Source organism: Apium graveolens, chromosome 9, assembly GCF_009905375.1.
Source record: "Apium graveolens cultivar Ventura chromosome 9, ASM990537v1, whole genome shotgun sequence".
NCBI classification, from domain to species: domain Eukaryota; kingdom Viridiplantae; phylum Streptophyta; class Magnoliopsida; order Apiales; family Apiaceae; genus Apium; species Apium graveolens.
The window spans coordinates 59,543,534-59,569,213 of NC_133655.1; the positions used below are offsets into that span (position 1 = coordinate 59,543,534).

Below are 25,680 nucleotides of genomic sequence, written 5' to 3' on the forward strand. Positions count from 1 at the left end.
GCGTAGCTGTATGAACAGTTACGTGATAACTCAACATGATAACAACACTAGAACATGACAGGTTAATAATACTACGTCTACACAAGAAATCAGGATGAATGAAGACAAGGAAAATACAAAGAATCAGAAGATTAGAAGAAGGCTTGAATTCTGTTTACATGTCACTGAAAGAAGTTCATTAATATGTTCATGCCTCAGTGTAGAATATAGGTTAAAGACTTTCAGGGTTTCAGAAATGATGAATATTCAGTGTATAAAGTGCTACCAGAGGATTTTAATATATTGGCATTGATTGAAGATAGACAGTGTATGAAGCATAGGAATATGAAGAATTGAAGACATGGTATAAACAGAGGTTAAAGAAGACAGCTGCAGTCTTAAAGTTATACTCACTGACAGGAGCTCATTTATATGTTCAAGCATCGGTGAAGAACAGTGAATGAAGTATTCAAGATTGTAATAGCAATGAAGACGTTGTCTAAAGTACCAGAAAGGATTCCAGTGAAAGTACATTTGTTTATTGACAGTCACTGTTAGAAGCAATGGACATTCAACCAATCTGTATCAACTCAGAAACACAAGACAAATTGAATTAGGTTCTCTCAATGCTAGTTGTTTGTGAACCAGACCAGTGCACCAAACATCAGTATTCAAGAAAGAATTTTGATTCAGTTGCCAAAGAAAATGTTGATATAATGAAGAATGGTTTGATAAAAGCAAGAATATTCTAAGTCATAACAGTCTTCTACCTGGTCGCCATAGAAGTGTACAAAGACTATGGTCGCCACAGAACTGGTCGCCATAGAGAATCTCTCTAAGGAACCATAGTGGTCACCATAGAGATTCTCTAAGGCACCTGGTCGCCACAGAAGAAGCCTCTGTAGCTACCCAGTCGCCATAGAGCCTTAGATGATCTCATAATTTCAAGTGAATCTCTTGGTCGCCATAGAAGTTCACCTGGTCTCCACAGAAGATCACTTAGTCGCCATAGAAGTTCCCTTGGTCGCCATAGAAGATCCCCTGGTCTCCATAGAACATATGCAGTCACCATAGAGCTCTACAGAGACACTGGTCGCCATAGAAGTTTGCTCAGGTCACCATAGAAGAGTTGTGTATTCATTGATTTTAATTGCAACAAATTTAAATGGAATGTGTGAACACAAAGTAGCCACCTGTCCAAATGAATTGAAAGTCTACACAGAGAAGCAGAATATATAACAATCAAAATTATTATTGTTAAATAGTTATGTTCATCTTCTCTCTCATGAGAGGTGATGAATACAAGAAACAAAGAGACACAGAGAAGCTCAATACATTGATATCCATTTAACTTCTCACTGGAGTAACGTTATAATGCCCGATATAACTCTTGTATATTCATAGGGGCATTATAATTGTTACCTGGTAATTAAATCCTAGTACAAACAAAAGCTAGATCATTGTATAGGATTTAATTTGTTGATCTTTGTAGAAGCTAGGAAGTTTGTTGTTCTTAGATTGTAGCTGGTTAATTTATTAACCGGAGTGTAGCAACACCCTCGCGGATTTATATATATATATATATATATATATACTTCCCCGAATATCTTGTGTTCCTCGTTTTATATTCCCAAACACTATTCACCTCAAGAACACAGAATCACTAACCGAGCACTAAATCTTATATCCGCTAAAGATTCGAAAGAATCTTTAATTTAGTGATTATCATATTCAACCCCCCCTTCTACGATAATTCGGGACCTAATAATTCTACCTTGAATATTTAACTGTGTTTGATTTAGCTAATATGCGGAATGAAAGTATTGAAGAAATCAAACACAGAGTAATCAAATACAAGTATTTAAAAACTTTTTGGTGGATTGAAATTTTCCACCAGAGATATAGATAAAGCTACAAAATCACTTAATTAAATCTAATAAGGTGTTTTGTTTAACTAATCATCAAGTACACAACATATTCCTAACAATCTCCCCCAATTTATGTCTACTGGAATTGTAGGCATAAATTAAGAGAAACTTGATGATAACAAAACACCCTATGAATACAGACTGATTTCTAGTAGATAAAATTAACAAGTGCTGCAATTTATTGAAAATTATATGGAGGAAGGTTTACAGAGAATCTCACAAACCATATTCAAGGTGCTCCTCTAGACTGAGCAGATTTAACTTATTTTCTTGACTGTCTGAACTTCTTTCCCAATTTCTTATTGTTTTCTTCAATCTGGTGTTGAAGTTACATGTAGAATTCAGATTCGTCTTCATTTGTCTGATCCATCATTTCCTGCATCTCCATGAAAGTTTAATTGCTTGAAATTTTTAGCTGATATTCTAATCTGAAGAATTTTCTGGTGCATTTCTTATCCTTGAACTCCATCAACCAGTAAGGCCTTAAATGTACTCTATTTCCTGTGTATGGAATTGTTAAGACTCTTGGGAGTGCATTTGATCCTCTCCAACTATTACTTATCTCGTCAATTTTATTCAGTACCATCTTCTTGGCAACAATGTTGAACCCAAAGTTCTTCTTTATTGAGGAGAAAAATTTCACTAGAACAGAATAGTCGTCATTCAGAATTCTGTGAAGAGGCCAAGTCAGCTTTCTTCCACCCTTATACATTAAGACCAATCTCTCTGGATGATGCTTGTAGGCATCAATAGTTCATACTTCTTCTAGCTCATCCAAATAGAGATTTATGTCTGAAGATTCTTTGATGTCACAAATGAAGAGTTGGTCCCCCTTGGTGACAGTTAGTTTGGGTTTGGCTAATGCTTTGGATTGAAGTCTGATAGGCTTGACCTTTTTGAATGCTCTTGACTTTCTTTTCTTTGGTTTGGATAGGATTAGGATGTTTAGATCAGAAAGAGGTAGGCTTTCCCAATATACAGGTTCATCTTTAGGAATTATGGGTTCATCATGGAGATTCATGTCAGGATAAACCTTGAATTCAGCCTACCTCATTATGGGCATGGCTGATTGACTTCAGGTTGTAGATTTGGTTGGCATGTAATCTTCCTTGTCTTCATCAAAGTCCAACTTCCTCTTTGGTCTGAATTTCAGCCTTGGTTTCTTTTTCTGCTTTGGTTCTTCCTTCTTTTCTTCATTAACTGACTCAGCTATCACAGCATGCAATTTAGATTCCGTGGTTGCAGGCTTTTTAGCTTGGTTCTTGGCATCTAAAGCAGCTTACTTGTGTTATTGTTTGAGCCTCACCTTTTCTTCTTTCTTAGCTTATGAAAACTGTGGATGTCCAGCCACCACACAGATCAATTTGCCATTCCAGTAGATTTTAGCAATTCTTTTCTTTAAGACTGAGTCTCTGGGATCATTGAAGAAAATAACAGATCTACCAAGCAGCTTTTTCTCATCAGGCTTGGGGGTTTCATAAACTAGGTCCAATGGATTTTTGTATGAATTCTTTGGATTGTTTCTTTTTAGCAGAAAAATTACATTGGCCTTTGGAGAGTTTATTGCTGAGGGTTGACCCCTTTCCATATTCCCTAAGCTCATGTCATTGGATGAAATTGGTCTTAATTGAGAAAAATAAGAGAAGGCTTTGTGTTTTTTCTCAGTTGGACCAAAATTCTACTCAATTTTCTCATCAAGCTTCTTCCATTTTTCTTTCAACTCCAATTCAGTTGGTGCTATCTTGATCAAATCAATGTTGTCTAGCATTGGTGGCTTTGTGAAAGTAATTTATGGAATTATTACCTTGCTTACATTAATGTTGAGCACTTTCTCCCCCCACTAACTGACTCCCCTTGGCTAACTGGAATGATAGAGACTTTCTCCCCCTTTTTGTTAGCATCAAGTTGAGCAGAGTTTGAGGTTTTTGCAACCACCAATTTCTGAAGAAGGAGTGTCTATTGAGTTTGATGAAGTTGGATTTGAGTGATAGAAGTTTCTAGGGTTTTTAGCCTAGTGTCCAAAGAATCTACCTTGCTACTGAGATCAGAGTTTTTCCTGAGTTGCCCGTTGATATCTAACATTGTTATTTCAGGAAGCATAGACTCTAATCTTTCAGTGATGTCCTTTTTGACTCGTCCAATCTCTGTCTTGATCTCAGACACATCTTGATTTTTCTTGAGAGATTGGATTTTGTGTAAGTGAAGAGGCTCAAGGTGTGCATGGAGAAGACTCTTGGCATTTGCATCTGTAGTAACTTGAAGAACTATCTGAGACTGATGGATTATATGGAATAGAGCTGATTTAAAGTTGTGCTCACTACAGTCTTTGCTAAACATCCATGCTGGAGTGTTTGTGCTTGAACTAGGACCTGCATCTCTCCCTATATCCAACAAATCCTCTTCATCATTAGAAGCATCCCTAAATGTGCCACTAGAATCTAACTCAAAATCATCACCAGCTGCAGATGGAAGTGAGTTAATTGCATCCTTGGCCCTTTGTATTGAAGCTCTTTTGTGCACCAAGTTGAGAATTCTCTCAGAAGCCTCATTGTCCTGTTTAGACAAAGTTTGATATGCTGGAACATGGTGAGTAAATGCCTTAGCTTCATAAGAAACAGAGTCTAAGACAACTTGATATTTTTGTTGAAATAGTTATTTCTTTTCAGCCTCATTGACATCCCTTAACTTACTAACAATGGGCTCTTCCCATTCTTCAGTACCTGATTTTCTCTCATTATATCTCTTTTCTTGCATCAAGGGCTCCCCTTGGCTTCCCACCCTCACACCCCCATCTTCACCTTCTAAGGTGGGACTCTCTCACTTACTTTTTCCAAGCTGGAAGAAATAACTTGTAGTTATTCACTCATTTCTTTTCCTTTTGCCTGAGAGCAACTCAGCCTCTCACTCTGTTCACTCCCTTCCCTCAATCCTAGGAGTGATTGTACAACTACTAAATCATCTGCACTCATAACAATAGTTGAGATTTCAAGTGGTGCATTGATAGTCAACGGATGAAAACATCCGTCGAGGTAGCAGTCTAGAGTTTCAACAGATGACTGCTGTTAAGCACATCCGTCGAGATACAATCACTTGGCACCGGATGAAGAATATCCGTTGAGATAGTAGAAATGACAGAATTTGGAGTTGATACTACTGTAGAATATGTGGTGATTCATTTGAGATTTTACACAGATTTCTCAGTGGAATCGGAAAAAAATGGCAAGTCAGCCAACACATCATCTAAAAGATGATGCTCACTTGCTTGAGATTTTGGCTTCTCCATGAGGGTTAAAGATGGAGAATCAGGAATTGATGTGTGAATCATGTCCACATCTAAGGAATTTGTGGGTGAGTTTTATGTGTGTGGTGCTTCTATTGTAAGAGATTTTGGTTGTGACTCCACATTTACAGGAGCCACAACAAACTGACTTTGAGAAGGTGCTATAACTGAGTCTTTTACTACAGTTTGCATAGTTGATAAGTGGATTTTATATCTACTTGCAATGCTTCATTGCAAGCTTAGGTTGGTATTTTTTACTCAAGTTGTTGGTATTTTTGATGTATTTTTATATTTTTGCATCTTAAGCAATAGATGGAGGAAAAATGGAGATTTTATTGAATATATGCTGGAAAGAGCCAAGAATCTGAAGTCAAGGTCATTCCCAAATTGTAGAGGCTCTCGAGAGCTTCGCGTGGACTATTGGATCTCCAAATTCTGATAGACGGAACTCAAACTGCAGATAAAACAAGAAATTGAGCCAATGTAGCAGAAAAGTGGTGCGCCCGCGCGGGGAGTGTTGGCGGCAACGCCAAAGTGCAGAAAGCGCACACGCCCGCGCACAAGTGGGGGTGGCCGTGCGGGAAGTTTTTTCCATAATTCTGTTTTGACTTGGATTCGAAGAATTTGAAGCCCAGAACGTCTAGAAGCCTATATAAACCCAAAAATAAGATGTTTTTAATAACAAGGAGATCGAAAGATAGCAGCAAGAAGACCTAATAGCGCAAATTCAACGAAGGAGAAGAAGAACTTGTTTTACTTGTGATTCCTTGCTTAAGTTGTAATCTTGTTGTTTTCTTTATTATTTGAACCTAATACTCTTGTTAATGTGCTTTGATTATTATTCAGTTTATAAAGACTTAGTTTATTTACCATGTTTTCATTAGAGCCCACGGTGATGATGAGTTCGGTTATGAACTAATCGTTATCGTTGGGTTCTAACGGATTTACTTATGGATTTCTATAATTAATTGTTTTGATACCTAAGTTTCTGGTGATTGTATGATATCCTAGTATTGGTTGTGATTTTTCATCTTATGAGCGTCGCGAACTTATAAAATAGCGTTAATCTCTATTGAAGTGATAATGAATATAGAGGTTTAGAACTTGCCATGCTAGCATAGGTTCATGTATTTTTTATGCATGATTCGTAGGTAATTTTAATCATCTTAGTTTCCCTATGTAATCACGATAGATAACTTGTGCATTAAACCTTTATGTTGTCAAATTTTATAGACATATAGGGTCTCAATATAATTGGTGTCTATTCTGCTTCTATCCCTTTTGTGGATGTCTGGTAGTAGGGTATTTGTGCAACAAAAGTTGGCGTTTACTAGTTTTGTGCTATCTGATTAGTTGTCATCACCATTGCATGCTAAGGTTAAGAACAATGACTTTGAATGAAGTATTTAATGAAGTTAGAATCCCATGTTTGTCTCATATAGATAATTCAATAACTTTTAATCTCTTAGTTACTTGCATGTTAGTATAATCGTAGTTATAAAACTTCTCAATTTGTTACTTGTCTTAGCATTGAACGATAATCATACATTGACGCATAGGTGCACATTCTGAATTTAACCTAAACTAGTCTCTAAGGGAACGAATTAGAAAATATTCTATATTACTTACGAACGCGTATACTTGCGTGAAATTTTAGCGTGTGTTTTCATCCTAACAAGTTTTTGGCGCCGCTGCCGGGGACTTAGTGTAGTTTTTAGTTTAGGTGCTTGTCATCAGTGTCGTTAAAGTTTACTGACTCAGATATTTTACTTATTTGTTTACTTTTGTATTTATGGTACTCTAGAGAGTGTTTATGCTAACGCGTTCTCGATCTCGTAAGAGAACACTGGATAAAGCGGAGGAAGAAGTTGAAGTAGTTGAAGAAGAAGTCTTTGTTGAGGAGAAAGTTGAAGAAGAAGCGATCGTTGCAATGGGAGAACCAGTAACAAATCCGAAAGTTTTGATGGATTTTTCTCAACCGAAGATTAATGACATTCAGTATAGCATTGTCAGACCAGCCATCATGGCTAATAATTTTGAAATCAAATCTAGCACGATTCAGATGGTGCAGAATTCAGTCCAGTTTGGGGGTTCTCTAACGGAAGATCCCAATACTCACATCAGGGATTTCATTGAGATCTGCAACACCTTCAGGTTCGATGGTGTTTTTGAAGATGTTGTTAAGCCGAGGTTGTTCCCATTCTCTTTGAGGGACAAGGCTAAGAGCTGGTTACACTCTCTACCAGCTAGTTCTATCACTACTTAGGAAGATCTTGCTCAAAAGTTTCTTACGAAATTCTTCAATATGGTAAAGACGGCGGCAATCAGAAACGCTCTTACTCAATTTGCGCAGCAATCATGAGAGTCTTTATGTGAAGCTTGGGAGCGTTATGAGGAGATGCTTAGGAAGTGTCCTCATCATGGGATGCCTGACTGGATGATCATCAATTTCTTTTATAATATCTTGGGAGCACAGTCTAGACCCATGCTCGACACAGCATCAGGTGGAGCCTAATGGGCTAAGAGCTATGATGAAGCTTATGAGTTGATTGAATTGATGGCTGCTAATGAATACCAGAATCCAACTCAAGGACTACCTCAAGGCAAGGTAGCAGGAATTCTGGAGGTGGATACAACTACTGCTATAGTTTTTCAGCTTAAGGATTTGATGATGAAGGTGGATTCTTTGGCTAATTATGGAGTTAGTCAGATCACAAGTGTTTGTGAGATTTATGATGGTGGGCATGAGACGGAGCAGTGTGCTATTTCTAGTGAATTAGCTAAGTTCGTGAGCAACTTTCAAAGGTTGCAGCAACTAGTTCCAGCCACTTATCATCCCTACAACCGCAATCATCCTAACTTCAGCTAGAGCAACAATCAGAATGTGGTACAACAGCCTTATCAATAGTATGCAGCAAAGCAATTTAATCCTCTTGACTTTCAACAACCGCAATATCAACCAAGACAACAACTCTAACTTCAGCAACTACCGCAAGGTAGGACAAGTCAATCTAATGAAAATTTTGAATTGTAGGAGTTGAGGCTCATGTGCAAGATCCAAGCGGTTTCTATTAAGACTTTGGAGAATCAAATTGGTCAGATTACCAATGCCTTGCTAAATTGTCAACCTAATACACTATCTAGTGACACAGAAGTTCCAGGCAAGAAGGAAGCAAAAGAGCAGGTTAAGGCAATTACATTTAGGTCTGGGAAGGTTGCAAGCCCTGGAAATTCTCAAGTTTCATAAAATGAAGTGGTGGCTGAAGAAGAGGTGCTGAAGGATGCCGAGGTGGAACCAAGGAAGAAAAATTTTGTTAACACTCCTCCTGAGGGTAATACAGGGGAAAAAAGTCTATCATCCACCTCCTTTTCCTAAGAGGCTGCAGAAGCAAAAGTTGGATAAGCAATTTGCTATGCTTCTGGAAGTTTTCAAGAAACTTCATATCAACATACCTTTCGCTGAAGCTCTTGAACAGATGCCTAGATATGCGAAGTTTATGAAAGGTATTCTCTCTAGGAAAGTGGATCTCAATGACTTAGAGAATGTTGCTCTTATGGAGGAATGCAGTGTTGTGATGTAACAGAAGTTGCCTTCGAAGCTTAAAGATCCTGGAAGCTTCACTATTCCTTGTACCATCGGAAACTTGTCGTTTGACATGTGTTTATGTGATTTGGGAGCTAGCATCAATCTAATGCCTTTGTCTATCTTGAAGAAGTTGGATTTACCTGATCCAAAGCCTACCTATATGTCCTTGCAGTTGGCTGATCGTTCTATTACATATCCACGAGGCATTATGGAGGATGTCTTGGTCAAGGTGGACAAACTCATATTTCCAGCTAACTTCGTTATTCTTGATTTTGAGGAGGATAAAAAGATTCCCATAATCTTAGGAGACCATTCTTGGCTACTGGCCGAACCTTGATTGATGTGCAGAACGGCGAGCTCACTATGCGTGTACTAGATTAGGATGTGACCTTTAATGTTTTCAATGCCATGAAATTCCCTATTGATAAAGAAGCGTGCTTAAAAGTGGAATTGGTCGATTCAGTGGTTACTTCAGAACTTGATCAAATGCTAAGGTCTGATGCCTTAGAGAAGGCCTTGATGGGGAATTTAGATAGTGAAGATGATAAAGGTGATGAGTGTAATGACCCCAAATCCGGGGTTTAGGGGATTTGGTCGTCACTATGAAACCTCAATCCAAAATAACCAGTTTAACCAGTAAATAAATGTCAGCGGAAGATATTTAGCATCTATGACCCCAAACCAATCCAAGATCTTTTGAGTTTACAGTTCTAGAAATAAGAAATTCAAATTCCACAAATAAATTTTTTACTTCCTTTTAAAACTCTTTTCAACAAATTCCAACTCAATACTAAACCCGCTAGTATAACTTTGAAAAGAGTATACTAGGCCTAAATACAATACAAAACTATAGTATAATATTATATAAAAGCTTTACACAAAAGAACTTACACTAGTTCGCAAACCCTGGACCTGCCACCTTCCAAAAGCTTCTTCTTTGCTTCCTCGAATTACGCGGCTAAACATCGCAAGCTAATCCTCACTGGAGTTTAAATTTAAAACAAGCAAGTATGAGCGAAAGAAATGCTCAGCAAGATCATTATAGCATGTATAGGGTCGTTTTGATATAAAATCGACATCTGCAATAGCGCATAACATTTTAAAATCATAATTGCTGAAACAGAAAATTTGTTAAAGAATCGGATAATTGTTTCTCACTGTATTCAAAACTTTTTTTGATATTTTCGAGCAAAATGCTTCAGTGATACTTTGAATCTTGACGAGAATAAAACAAGTAAAACTGTGTTTACGGAAATATCATAAACAACAATAACATGAAACAATGAATATGGAATGAATCATGAACTTTATTCAAAACCGAGTAGAAACTGAATCAAAACTGCGTTTCACCTTTAATACAAAACAGAAACAGTTGATAAATCATTTATTCTATGATTATCAAAAACAATATAATAATTTAGACTGGGATCATTCACCGACGGACGTACTATCACATCCTGATCAACCCGTGTGATAGCACAAGGTCAGGATTCATAGAAACATGTCCCCAAAACAAGAGTACTCAAATAAAAAGGCAATATATCTGCCTATGGTGCATATTGTGTCATAATATTTCATATGACACTTAGAAATAGCCCTTCGCTGGACCGTCCGCCCCGGTCACTTACCCATTGATCAAATCTTAAAACATTTTCTTGGAAGGGGTCATTATAATCGACACCCAAAATAATTTTATTAACCCCATTTACTTGGGTAGGAATGCTCGCAACCAAATCATCTTTCTCAAAATCTAAAATATTTATAAATCCAGTAATTTGATGAGTAAAAACATTTAACTATTCTGAACATAGAATAGCAGAAAGTTCTCGCATAATAAACATTGAATTCAGCGATATGTAAAACATTTATCTATGTTGAACTGAGAATAGGAAAGCAATACTTGCATAACAGGATTCAAAATGAATATCACTTGAACAATAAGTGATGATAGGGATACTTGCCTTTGGTTTAGCAGTTAGTCATACTCGTAGAAACGCAATTATCTCAGTCTGGCATCTCCAAGCATCACCATCTTTTACTTCCTAAATCTTTGATCTGCTGCTCATGTAGTGCTGCAACCCAATATTCCATACTATTCAACTCTAGTCTTTATCCATTCCATCTGGTCCTAATCACCTTGAAAGACTCGTATCTACAATTAGAAAATAACATTTTAATCGTCTAAACGATAATTACTCGCTGAACTGCGTGTCAAAATCCTATCGTCTACCCATACGATAGCCCTCACATATTACAATAGTCAATCACAAGAATCTTGACCCATGTACGCACATAATTCACATAGCACGTAAACACATAACTCACATATCACATAATTCATATCACATATGACTCGGTACGTTTAAAACTGAAATCGGGTCAAAAATATGATTTATCAATCAATAATCGACTCAGAATGACTTGTAAAACAAGAGAACTTTCGAAAAAAAGGATTTGGGTCTCAAAAGTATTTTTATTGAAAGCGGAATATTTTTCTGAGTCTATACGCGTTCATTCCGTATTAAACGGACGAATGGTTTATTTATTACGAATATAATAAGAATAAATTGGGAATAAATCAATTAATAAACAAAATCCATAAATAATTAACTAAAATAAATTATAAATAGTTAAATCAATTTGGATTTTTGAAAATAATAAAATAAAATAATTTTTGGGATTTAAATAATTAAGTAAATAATTTTTAGGATTTAAAATAATTACTAAGTGATTTTTGAAAATAAAAGAAATGATTTTTTGAAATATAAATGAATTTTGATTTAAATTTAAATCAGAATTGTAGAAACAAAAAGCTAAAACAGCGATTGGGGTTTTTAGAATTAAAACTGGGTCGAACATCAGACCCATCGGGTCAAAAAAAGAGAAATCGGGTCACCAAGAACCCTAGGGGCCTCGCCGGAAACATCTACAGAATCCCGCACGCCGCCCGGAGTCCAACGAATTCCGATCAAGGCCAAAACAGAATGATTCTAATCCGATTTAACCTCTTATTTAATTATAATCACCTCATCAACACGAACCTGGCAACAATCCCTCCGTCGACTACCAGAACACAAATTCCGGCAAGGCCGGTTGAAATCCGACAGGTAGGCCGGCGAACACCAACATCGTCGATTTCGCAACCATATTCAACGCTCAACATCTCGAATCAAAGCTTATTACACGTAAAATATGCTCCTATCAACATAATCATCAACAAATTAACATATAACTGGGAAAATCGAAATTGAAACTGAAAATAATAAAAAGAAACCAAAACTCGGTTGTGTCAATTAAACAATAGAACAGTACAATTAATTATATACACAGACTCCAGAACTCATAGTCAATCTACTTGTAATATCAAAATCATCAGGAGATTCAAGAACAGAAAAGCCCCAAATCCAAACAAGAACCATAAAATTGATTTCAAAATTTACCAATTGTTTGATGTTTTTGTTGATGAAATTAGATAGTAATCATCGAGAGCTTCGATTCCATTACTCGAATTATAAAAACACCTTCAAACTCCTGATTGATTCTCACAGCTCAAGAACACCCCCAAACTGATTTTCTGAATTTTTATTATTTTTAGTAAATTCTGCAAATAAAATAAAATAAATAACTATATTATGCTATTTATATTAATCAAAAAATTTTATCCCCAAAATTAATTAGGGTGTTTATATCCCCTAATGAAAATAATTCGGCCCAAAAATATTAATTACGGGGAATAATTTTAAAAGTAATTAAATATAAAATTTATATCAAAATTACCCAAAAATTGCAAATAGTTTAAAAATGCAAAAATATTGGGTATTTGAAATACGATTGATTTTATAAAAATAAAAACATGAATTTTGTGGACTTTGACGTCCGAGTGTGGTCCCGGTCCATTAAATTTGAAAAATTGGAATGATTCCTAAATTAATAGAAAACCCCAAAAACACATAAAATGCATTCAAACGAACATAAAACGAAATAAAATGAGTAACTCGATAAAGACGCAAATAAACACGCGTCTAAATTACGGATCGATTCATATAAATACATCTTAAACATGTAACGAGTATCCTATTGGATCATATCAGATCCGAAAAAGATTACTTAGCCGCTAAGTAACTATAAAATGATACAATGTAGTATCAGATTTGGATAATTATCAAAATCGGGCTTCTTATAAAACATTTTATATGAAAATAATGTAATAATATCCCGCCATTCGAGAATACGGGTTTTGTTGATTTGTCAAAAAGTTCATCGGATCGAAAATTTTGCGTCGTGATGCGTACGGGTCAAACTGTAATCCAGATCGAAAAAGTTAAAACGCGGAAAATGTTCAGAATATCCAGATTAGGTTAGGAAGGAGTTTTTCGAACAGTTTCGGGCTATAAAAACGTAAAAACGGTTAAGGTTGGACAATTCCCGGCTTTATAAAATAGTTTTGTAATTATACGGAAAATAATTATTAAATATGTAAATCATTATAAAATCATATAATGATCCAAAAATTACCAGAAAAATACCATAATTATCTATACTTTATTCTGCACATATTAAAAATTAAAATACTCAAATAATATCACATATAAGCATCCCAACATCAATTCCAATTATCATATAATTCACTAAAATTCACATAAAATCACATAAAAAATTCCAAATAAATATAATAATAATATCTGAAAATATGGGATATCACAATGAGCAGTTGCAATATTTGAATGTTTCTCCTTGGAAGTGAAGGCTGGATATGCCTTTTGAATCTCTTGGATTGTCAGAACTCAAAAATGTGAGGGGGCATCTCAAGCCATCTGTTGAAGAAGCTCCTACTTTTCTTGTTATTATTGCATCTGACCTTTCAGCTAATGATGAGGAAAAGCTCATGAGAATTCTGAGAGAGTTCAAATTGGCAATTAATGGACTATAGCAGATATCAAGGGAATCATCCCTTCTTATTGCATGCATAAAATTCTGCTAGAGGAAGGAAGCAAGCCAACGGTTGAGCAATAGAGAAGACTAAATCCGATCATGAAGGAGGTGGTGAAGAAGGAAATTCTCAAGTGACTAGATACAAGCATCATATATCCTATTTCTGACAGTTATTGGGTGAGTCCAGTTCAGTGTGTGCCAAATAAAGGAGGCATCATAGTGGTTGCTAATGAGAAGAATGAGCTCATTCCTACTCGAATAGTCACGGGGTGGAGAGTTTGTATGGATTACAGGAAGCTGAACAAGGCCACGAGAAATGAAAGGCATATGTCATAGCCTATTTGTTTATTCGAGGATTTAACTCAACTCAAACAAAAATGTAATAAGTAAATAGTAGATCTATCGTTAGAGAGATCTTTCAAAGTAACATCTGCCAAAGGGTTAAGAAACATTGTTCATCTACGGACTTGAAGATTCACTGGAAGAAGCTCAAGTAATTGATCAAGCCTCAGTGATATAAATCAAGATTGTAGATTTAACCAAGTGACAGAGATCTCGTCAGGGTATCAATTAATTACAAGAATTTAGTCTGAAGAAAATCAAGAGTATCAAGGTCAAGGCTTGAAGAAACGTCACGAAAGTTAGTCACTTATGAACCAGACAGTACATCAAGTGTCAACATTGAAGTGGTGGAATTGATTCATAATTGACAGTAATTTTCAGAAGATTTTCAGAAGAATGGTTGCTGCTCAAGATTAGTATTAATTCTCTATTAATTAATTAAGTCAAATAATTTAATTAAGAAAATAAATTATATCTGCAAAGATTAATTTATTGATTAATTGAATTAATTGATTAATTAATTCAGAATTAATATTAAGGATTTTCAGAATTATTATTAGATTAAAATCTATTAATAATTCAGTAAGACAATATGATTTGAACTACTATGACAATCGGTATGACAATTGATAGTCATACCGAAAGTCTTGCTAGTTCATTCTGATTGTCTTGCTAGCTATTGGGATTGTCTTGCTAGTTCAAAAGGATAGTCTCACCGAAAGTCCTACCAGTTCAAATGGATTGTCATGCCAGTTCATTTGATTGTCTTGCCGAAAGTCTTGCTGATTCAACTGGATTGTTTTGTTTACTAAAGCAACAGAAAGCAGAAGACATTCATGCAATTATTCAAACAAAACACACAAGTCAAGAACACACCAGAAACAAAAGCAAATCATTTCATTTTTCATCTGCTCTATTCAAGATCAAAATTCTAGATTGTAAAGTTAAATCCAAACCACTAGAATTATTTATCTTGTTCTTGTGTAACAATCTAGCGGATCAAAATCCCTAGAACTTAATCTCAAATCACATTTAGCATTTGATCTTTTCATTGCAAAAATAGAAAAAGTTCATGTCGAATTAATTCTAGATTTGTAATAATTGATTTGAGATTAATCCCTTATAAACGATACCGTTGTTGTAACACCTTTCAAGTTTAATAAAAGTTTTATTTAACTTGAATTTTGTTTCACTTTTTTATTCCGCATTTTATTCGATTAAACGGTATTGTTTGTATTCAACCCCCCTTCTACAAACAAATTGGGACCTAACAATTGGTATCAGAGCCTTCTGATTAACGTACCAATCAAGATCCTAGACTTTTGTGTTTCTTTAACTCCTTGAATTTTTTATTCACTCAAAAATTCATAATGACTACACAAAAAGTTGGAACCGTTAAAATTCCACTATTCGATAAAGAAAATTATATCATGTGGAAGAAGAAGATGCTATTATTTTTACAAGTTGCTAATCCCAAATATCTAGAAGTGTTAAAGAATGGTCCAAAAATTCCAATGGTTATTGAACCAGAGGTAATAGAAAATGATGTGGTGATCACCAAAGCTAGAACTTATGTGAAAGATCCTGAGGATTTCTCTCCTGCTGAAAAAGAAGAAGCCTCCCTGGATGCTAGCCTTCAATTAATTTTAGTAGATTCCCTTGATCCCTTGATGAATAGACATGTGATGAATTGTAAAGATTCCAAACATATCTGGGAAACTATTGAGGTTATTAATGAAGGCATAGAGGAAGTTAGGGAGAATAAGTTAGAAATCCTAACCTCTGAGTATGAATACTTTAAATCCAATCCAGGAGAAGGAATCACTGAAGTGTTTGAGAGGTACAATGCATTGATCAACAACCTGAACATTAATGGTAAATACTATTCCATCAGGGAGGTCAATAAAAAGTTCCTTTTAACACTGCCAACTCATCTCGAACATAGAATCACTGCCATAAGAGAAGCAAGAGATCTGAGTGAGATTTCTTTGGAAAGGCTCTATGGTGTGTTAAAGACTTATGAGTTGGAGCAGATTCAGCAGAAGGAAGTTTACGGGAAAGGAAGAGTGGTCAGCACATCTACTGCTCTAGTAGCTGATGAACAACAATAACCACAATATCAACAATAATCTCAATAGTGAGAAAGAATGGAATAGTCTTCCAAGGTTGAAGAAAATGTGATAGTAGCAGAATTTGATCCTCCTACTACAAATCAATCAGGAGATGATTTTTATTCCTTGGAAGAACTGGAGCAGTTGGAGGATGAGTCAATGGCCCTGATTGTTAAGAGATTCTCAAATGTCAGATTCAAAAGGAATCCCAAGTTCAAGTACAAGTCCAACTACAACAGATTCCAGAAAGGTGGATCTTCATCCTCTAACACCAGCAGTGGTGGGTATAAAACAAGGATGGTTGATCGAAGCACCATTCGATGCTTCAACTGCAATGAGTTGGGACACTTTGCCACAGAATGCAGGAAGCCAAAACAAGTTAGGAAGAACTCTTACGATTCTAATCAGAAGAGTAAATCTGAAAGGGCTTACCTGGCAAAGGGAAGAAGCTGGGATGATACTGACAGTGAAGATGAAGAAGTTGGGAATCTTGCTCTCATGGCTAGTGATGCAAATACCTCATCGTCAAGAAAAGAGGTAAAATTTACTGATGCTGAATTAGTTTATCATCTAGGAGGTTCCTTAGATTGTGCTCGTCGTGATAATGAATTGTTAAATCAACAAATCAAAGATCTTGAGAAAGAGGTCAATGAATTAAGACTTGTGCACATTAATCAAGATAAATTAAAAGAACAAGTATCTTTTCTAGAGAATAGAGTTGACTGTTATAGACAACTTGAAACTATTCTCAAAGACAAGATCACCGGTCTTGAGGCTAAGGTTAAAGCTTACTTTAATTCTTGTTCGAAGTCCAAAGAGTTTTACAATAAGCAAGCTGTTAATCAAACATTTGGAATAGGTTATGATTACAATGCTGCTATTGGAAAATTAGGCATAAACTCCCCTCCTCATGTCTGTGCTAAGGGCAGGGAAGTACCACATGTGCTTAAGGGTGTTGATGAACCCCTCTATAAAGAATCAATTACTGAACCATTTGATGAGACCTCATTTATTATTCAAGAAGAAATCCGTGCTGAAGATAATGCTAATGAGAAAGCTGTCTCCAAGTCAAGTGTGTCAAAAGTTACAGTCAAGGTTGTGAAAGCAACTAAGACTAACTCAGACACACATGAGTTGGATAACACAAATGTCATGTCTACCATGCATAAGTTGCCTATTGTTAATCCCTCTCATAAAGCATGTGGTGTTCCCGATTGTATGTCTTGTGCTTTTAATCTGATGTATGCTTATTTTAATGGTAAGGATGTTTCTAATGATAAGACTACTCCTCGTCAGCATGTGAATAATAGAAAGCATGATAGGTCTAAGTCTGCTAGTCCTCCTAAAGCTAGAAAGGAGACATTTGTGCCCAAGTCTAAACAGAAATTTGTCAAGGCTGTTTGCAAGGTCAAATGTCCAGTCATTGAGAAAGTTGAGAATATTAAAATTAAGAATGTTGTTTTTCCTGATAAAGGCCAATTCTACAAGTATGTCATCTTCCATTTGTATTGCAGGGCATTAAACAGGTACAACCGGTAGTGTGGATTCTTGACAGCAGATCGTCAAAACATATGACCGGAGATAGAGCCCTGCTATCAAATGTGGTTGAGAAAGCTGGCCCAGTGGTTACCTTTAGAGATAACAGCAAAGGTTTAACGGAGGGATATGGCTGTTTGCTAGCTGGAAATGTTATCATTGAAAATGTGTATGTTGTGCAAGGACTTGAACACAATCTGCTTAGCATTAGTCAGTTCTGTGACAACGGCTACAATGTTTTATTCGACAAGCTGAAGTGTCAGATTCTGCACAAGAAAAGTGAAAAACCCTCATTGATGGGAATCCGTAAAGGAAATCTGTTCGTAGCTGACATGAACTCTGGAAGCAATCCTGAAGTCAATTGTTTCTATGCAAAGGCATCGTCAGATGAGAGTTGGCTATGGCACAAGAGACTTTCTCATCTCAATTTCAAAATAATGAATTCTCTAATCAAAAGAGAATTGGTCAGAGGTCTGCCTCAACTGGAATTTTCCCTAGAAGGACTATGTGAGGCTTGCCAGAAAGGAAAGTCAAAGAAAGCAAGTCACAGAGGCACTGACACATCTTCCATAACTGGTGTTCTGCAATTATTGCACATGGATTTATTTGGACCATTAATGTCCTTTCGATGTCAAAGAAGTGTTACTGTCTTGTGATAGTTGACGACTATTCCAAGTATACGTGGGTTTTATTTCTTCACTCTAAGGATGAAACACCACAAGTTGTGATTGATCATATCAAGATGATTGAGTTAGATTCTAATGTCCCTGTTAGAGCAATAAGGTCAGATAATGGAACAGAATTCAAGAATTCACTTCTCAGTGGATTCTGTACAGACAAAGGGATTACCAGACAATTTTCAGCTCCTAGAACCCCTTAGCAAAATGGAGTGGTAGAAAGGAAGAATCGTACATTGATTGAAGCTGCAAGAACGATGTTAAGTGAATCAGGTCTTCCAATGTACTTTTGGACTGAAGCTGTCAATACTGCATGTTATACTCAGAATCGAACTCTAATCAACAAAGACTTCATGAAAACTCCTTATGAGATTTTGAATGAACAGAAACCTTCTATCAAATACTTTCATGTATTTGGTGCCAGATGCTTCGTGTTCAAGGATGGAGATGATCGTCGTGGTAAATTCGAGGCAAAGACATATGAGGGTATTTTTGTTGGATATGGAAGAAGATCATACAGAGTGTATATCATTGATCAACACAAAGTAACTGAAAGTGTCAATGTTACATTTGATGACACTAAACTCCCTAGTATCCAAACTGAAGATCCTTCTGAGAAACTGAAGTTTGATGATATGTCAGATTCAGAATCAGAACATGGTCAAGAACCTGAATTTGTTGCTGGTGAAGAACCTGCTAATCATGATGATACTCAAGGTAATAGTGATGGAAACTTTGGCAACAATGAAGATACCACTGCTACTGACGGAGAATCTTCAAGTCAACATGGCAACAACTCAGGGGGAGATGCTGAAGGATCATCTAGTAGGACACAACATCCCAATGAATTTCAAGGCGAATCATCAAGATCAAATCTTCCAAGATAGACTGTCTGGAATAAAGCTCATACTTTTGAGTTGATTATTGGTGATCCAGATGTTGGAGTCAGAACTAGACGTGCTACTCAAAATGAGTGTCTGTTCTCAGGATTTCTTTCTGAGATGGAACCTAAGAAGATTGAGGAAGCACTAACTGATCCAGATTGGGTGATTGCTATGCAAGATGAACTCAATCAGTTTGAAAGTCAACAAGTCTGGAAACTGGTACCTAGACCTACACACAAGAAAACTGTTGGTACTAGGTGGGTATTGAGGAATAAACTAGATGAAGATGGTGTGGTTACAAGAAACAAGGCAAGACTGGTAGCAAAAGGGTATTCACAAGCTGAAGGCATTGATTATGATGAAACCTATGCTCCAGTGGCTAGACTAGAGGCCATCAGGATATTTTTGGCATTTGCAGCATTCTCTAACTTTAAAGTTTATCAAATGGATGTCAAGAGCGCCTTTCTGAATGGAAAGCTGGATGAAGAGGTATATGTAGAGCAACCTCCTGGTTTTGAAGATCCAGATCATTTGGATTTTGTCTTCTTTCTTTTCAAGGCTATCTATGGGCTCAAACAGTCTCCATGAAAATGGTATGACACTCTCTCTGAATTTCTTATTGAAAATAACTTTATTAGAGGTGTCATAGACAAAACTCTCTTTTCTAAAAAACATAAGAATGATACTATATTAGTCCAAGTCTATGTGGATGATATAATATTTGGGTCTACTAATGATAATCTCTGTAAGAGATTTGCTAAGTTAATGCACAGCAAGTTTGAAATGAGCATGATGGGAGAGCTGAAGTTCTTTCTTGGATTACAAGTAAATCAAAGGTTAGATGGAACATTTATTTGTCAATCCAAGTATCTCAAGGAACTCCTCAAAAAGTACAATCTAGAGGATTCTGCATCAGCAAAGACTCCATCAACTACAGCTGTCAAGCTTGGACCATGTGAAAACTCCATTAAGGTAGATGTCACAAGCTACAGAGGTATGATTGGCTCGTTACTCTATCTTACTGCAAGTAGACCAGATATTATGTATGCTACATGCTTATGTGCAAGGTTCCAAGCGGATCCTAGAGATATTCATCTCGTTGCTGTTAAACGAATCTTAAGATATCTTAAGGGAACACCAAATCTAGGTATTTGGTACCCTAAAGAATCTGGTTTTAACCTTGTTGGATATACAGATTCAGATTATGCAGGAAGTGTTGTTGATAGGAAAAGCACCTCAGGGAGTTGTCAATTCCTAGGTAGAAGACTAGTCTCGTGGTACAGCAAGAAACAGCAAACAGTTTCCAACTCAACGGCCGAGGCTGAATATATTGTTGTTGGAAGCTGCTGTGCTCAGATCTTGTGGATTAGGAACTAGCTACGAGACTATGGCTCTATATTGAACAAAATTCCTATTTTATGTGACAATACAAGTGCAATAGCCATCACCAACAACCCTGTACAGCACTCGAGGACAAAGCACATTGATATCAGGTATCATTTTATTAGAGAGCACGTCATGAATGGTACTGTTGAACTATTTTTTGTTCCAACAGAAGAACAAATAGCAGATATTTTCACTAAACCACTTGATGAATTCAACATTTACCAGATTAGTTGGTAAATTGGGTATGTTGAATAGTTTTAGTGATTAATCTAGTTAATATCTGAGATCTGTTCTTGAATGAATTTACAAATGAATTTTTCATAAATGAAAAATTCATTTGCAAATTTATTTTATCATTTTATCAAATTTCTTGCTTATTTCTATGTAATTTCTATTATCTTATCTTATTTATTTACTCTACTTGTTAACTTCAAATATCTCAGAATATTTTATTTTCTCTAAAAATATTTTTCTATGAATTTTATTTGCTAAAATTCAACAGAATTCTATTTTTGGAATAAAAATAATTAATTCTGAAATATTGTCTTTGTTTTTTTTAATATTTTCTGTAAATATCTAATTGTCTCTCTACTGAAATGACAATCGGCAAGACAATTGAAATTGTCTTGCTGAAAATCATTTCAGTACATATATATATATATTTATATATATTTATTTATGTGTGTTTTTAACAGTTTTTATGTTAATTTTTTAGTATATGTAAATACTTAATTTATCTTATACTAGAATGACAATCGGCAAGACAATTGAAATTGTCTTGCTGAAAGTCATTTCAGTAATAATGCTTGGTTATTTTTAAATCAGTTTAATTTTATAACTGGCAAGACAATCGGTATGACTATTGATTGTCATGCCAGTAATAAAATTAATATCAGATATATATTATGTTTTATTTTATACTGGTATGACAATCGGTATGACTATCAGATTGTCATACCAGTTATATATTGTTAGTTGTTTTGTTTTTTGTTTTTTCTTCAAAATTGCCTGGTATGACAATCGGTATGACAATCGGTAAGACTATCCCGAATTGTCATACCAGTTGTCTATTTAGTGTTTCTTTGTCTTGTTAAAATCATTTACTTCAGTTTTTCAAAAAATCCAACAGTCTTTCTCTCTTATTTCTCTCTCTCTCTCTATTCGAACAGATCTAAACCTCCATTGTCTTCACTGCTCGAGTTTTTTACTCAGCATACTAAAACTTCACTCCTGTGATATATACATACACGTATATACTTACAGAAGTGCTGCCCATTTTTGTTTTCTTTTTTTCTTTTACTTCAATTCGATTTTTCCCCAAAATCAGTTTTTTTTATTTTATTTGTATTTTTAATTTTAATTTCTGTTTTGTGTCTTTTGGCTTTTCAAATATGCGTTTGTGAGTTAAGAATTTTAACGAGATACATTTCTGTCTAAATTTTTCGATTATAAATAATTTAATTCGAATTATTAAATTAACTTAATTAATTCGAATTTTCTAAATTTTATTCTTAAAATTCTGAAAGTGTGTGTCTTATTATTATTTTAAATGGCTCTCAATTTCCAAATTGTCGCGCATAATCAGGTTGGTTATTTTAATCCAGAAAAATGTGATGTGGAAAAATTTAAGCCATGGATTAGATTTTTAAATGACCATTCGATTGTTAGCTCTGCTATTAAATCAATTGTGCTTTTAAATGTCGATCTACTTAGACTGATTTGCACAACCTCTACTGTGGTCGATGATTCAAAATCTTTTTCATTCACCGTGGCAAACACACAGTATGTAGTTGATGAAACAGTCATCAATCGAGCGTTAAATTTTCCATTGGACAATTTCTGTAATTTACCCTCTGAAAATGATATCATAAACTTTTTCCATGCTATTCACTATCAGGGGGTGATCAATTTAACCAAACTGTCAAAATCCAATTTGGTGTCTGAATGGGACATTTTCTTCGATACACTTTCTAAAGTGTTTGCCAACTGCACTAAATCCAACTTTCACAACATCACTTCCACTCTGCAGTATATTGGTCTTGCGGTTGTTTTCAATCAAAGGATCAATTTTGGCAAACTACTTTTTCCCATTCTCTTGAGACGTCTCACTACTGCTTTACGTGATCATTCTACAAATCGTAGGGTCTCGTGTTACTATGCTCGTTTTCTCATGCTTATAGCAGATCATCTTCTCACACCTGAGCACAAAGCCCTTTTTGCTAACTCTGCAGTAACCGAACCCCCTCCTGTAAGCAAAAAGATTTACACCCGCCAAGACACAACCTTCAAATTCATGCAAGTTCCAGTACTTGTATCTGCTTTCATGGCCACTTATATTCCCTTACCTATTTTCAATCTTCCCGATCATGAACAGCAACCTCAACCTCCAGTGGTTCAAGCCACCCAGGCTCCTCCAACATCAGATGTTCTTCCATTACAGGTAGTAATTCCTCACTCTCACTCCATTCCTACTTCTGTTGAAAGACCCCCAGTGGTCGATAGGACTGACCATGAAGTTGTAGAACCACAGCTTCAATCCCAGGTCATAGAGCCAAACACAGAGTCATAACCTATCTCAACCTCTCCCGCACTGTCTAAAATGTTACCCAGAAGGTTAATAGGAAGTAGTGTATTGTTGAATGTGAGTGAACCCTCAGCTCTGCCTCCTCCCAAGAAAAGAAGAACATATACTGAGGCATCTGAAAGCCCATCCTTGTCCTCCCAACAGGACATGGACTTTGAAATGGCCAATGAACAGTTACTAGAGACATTCTCTCAACAGGATGAATCTATTGAAATTCACCATAGGGCCATGACATCCTGTACTGAGTCAAGCACAATTCCATTACTCACAATGGAACCATACATACCAGTAGATGATACTCAGGACACGGAGCGAGGAGTGCACATAGAGTCTGTCACAGTGCCTGCCATAGTTACGGCAGAAGAGCAGTCACATGCTTCTGAGGGAAAATCTGACTCTCAGCCACCATTAATAGAGTCATTTTCTCCCCTCCCAGATCCAACACCTCTGGCTCCCTCACGGGATTCTCCACTCACAGATTTATCTGCAGAAAGTGGAGGGCAACTCGGTCAATCTATCCCTGAAGCAATTCAGACATCTATTTCACATGAAATGATAGGTTTGACTGAGGTTCGGGACTCGCGAATTCCCATTGCACCACCACTGACCTCTCTTGAAGAGGCTAGGGTGATTTTAACTGCAGGTACAGAAGAACAGCAACAAGAAGACTCCTCACGAGCAATTATATTGAGAGAAACACAAGCACGTGAGGTGAGTGAACCAAACACGAGTGAAATTCAGGTGAGAGCACACACAGACACAGACACTGAAAACCTGTTAGCTCAAATTGCTGCTTTAAAAGAAGAACTTGCTAAAAGCCAAGCTGAAGCTAAATCATTCAAAGCACAAGTGGTTGAACGGTCTTCTTCTTCCACCTCTGTCAACAATCAGCTGGCACTCATCAGGAATGATATCTCAGATCTCAAGACCACTGTCATACCAAAGCTCAATTTCATTCAGGAAACTCCAACTTTATCAGCTGATGACATTTCTAACTTCTGCTCTCTACATACAAGAATGACTTCTCTTGAAGACCTGGTTGAAATGAATCATGCACTGGACTCCTCCAGATTTCTAAAGATAGAAATGGGCATGGAACATCTTAATGAAGGAATAAAACACTTGTATTTCATGATCAAGAATTCTCACTGTCCTAATGAAGAACAAAGAACTTACTTTGAAGGGCCGTCTGGTGGAGGCTCAGGCTCTGGAGGTGATGGAGGTCATGGAGGTTCTAAAGGAAAGTCAATAGAGGATCCCTCAACTAAGGGGGAGAAGAAAGGGAGTAGTGGAAATGGAAAAGAAAAAGATACCTCTGCTGGAGACAAAGGAAAGGCTGATGATGTCTACTACAGTGGAGAACAGGATGACTTTGATATTTTTGACATTCCCACTGAACCAGTCTTGGAAGATAAAGATGGTGTATTTGAAGCTGAAGAGGTAAGTGATTTTGGGAAATGGGAAGAGGAAGCTATAGTGGATCCTATCTTTGAGAAAGAGTTTCAGCAGCAGCAGTCAGAGATGAAAAGAAAAGAAGCTGAACTCAAAAAGGTCTCCCAGATCATTGACATGAGGAAAGACATACAAAGAACAGAAACTCTTCAAAAGCAACATCTTCATGACATTAAGGCTCAAGAAAGGAGAAGAGATGTTAGACTGAAGATTGGTGAAAAATGGGATGAAGCTAGGAGAGTACTTGATATGCCTCAGCCGAGCACTAACAATGATAGGCAGTTCCTACATCTTCTTGACAAGCTGGAAATCTCAAATCCTAACAATGACATGTACATGAATGCTATCAAGACTGAAGTCTCAAGGATCACAACTGCTTTTGACAGATCCCTAAATGAGATGAGCATTTTTGTATATTGTCAGAGTGAAGGATCTTTCAAGGTGTCACTTCATCTGTTTGAGAATCGTTCTTTGTCAGAGATTTGGGTTCTTCTCAACAAAGTAAAAAGAAGCTCAGACTTGAATGAAGTTCTTCGAGAAAGGCTTAAAGAGTTTGCCAGCAGGGCTAGTCCTCAAGTGGTCAACAATCCTCATTAGGTGAGATTCTTTAAGTCTGGTTGTCTTGAAATCTGTCAGCTAGATGTGCAATCTCTTAAAGACTACTCAGCTAAGCATCTGGTTTGGATGGAACATCATTTAAGAACTGCTGGATACTCATCCATGTTGAAGACTCAAGCTGCTGATTTGATTCAAGCTTATTGTGAAAAGAATATTAAAAGGTACAATCAGTTCAAGAATAAGCTGAAGTCAGTTGGACTTCAACCAGTCAGACTAGCAAGCTTCTCTTCAGAAAAGGATCGTGTCTTTGACAAGGAATTGCTTCAAGATTTAGAAGAAGGTGAAGTCAGAAGAGAAGACAACTGAAGTCAATTAGCTCAAAACTCAATGTAATATGATTAGAGATTTATGAATCAAGATAGAATAATGTAGTTATATGTTCAGG

The 25,680-nt window shown here is 36.3% G+C and overlaps 1 non-coding gene across 1 annotated transcript; it reads right to left on the minus strand.

The window, feature by feature from the left end:
- Window positions 1–7,507: 7,507 nt before the first annotated feature.
- LOC141688602 (small nucleolar RNA R71) lies at window positions 7,508–7,614 on the minus strand. Its single transcript, XR_012562036.1, has one exon. It is a non-coding gene; the product is annotated as a small nucleolar RNA R71 (small nucleolar RNA).
- Between the last annotated feature and the right edge of the window lie 18,066 nt (window positions 7,615–25,680).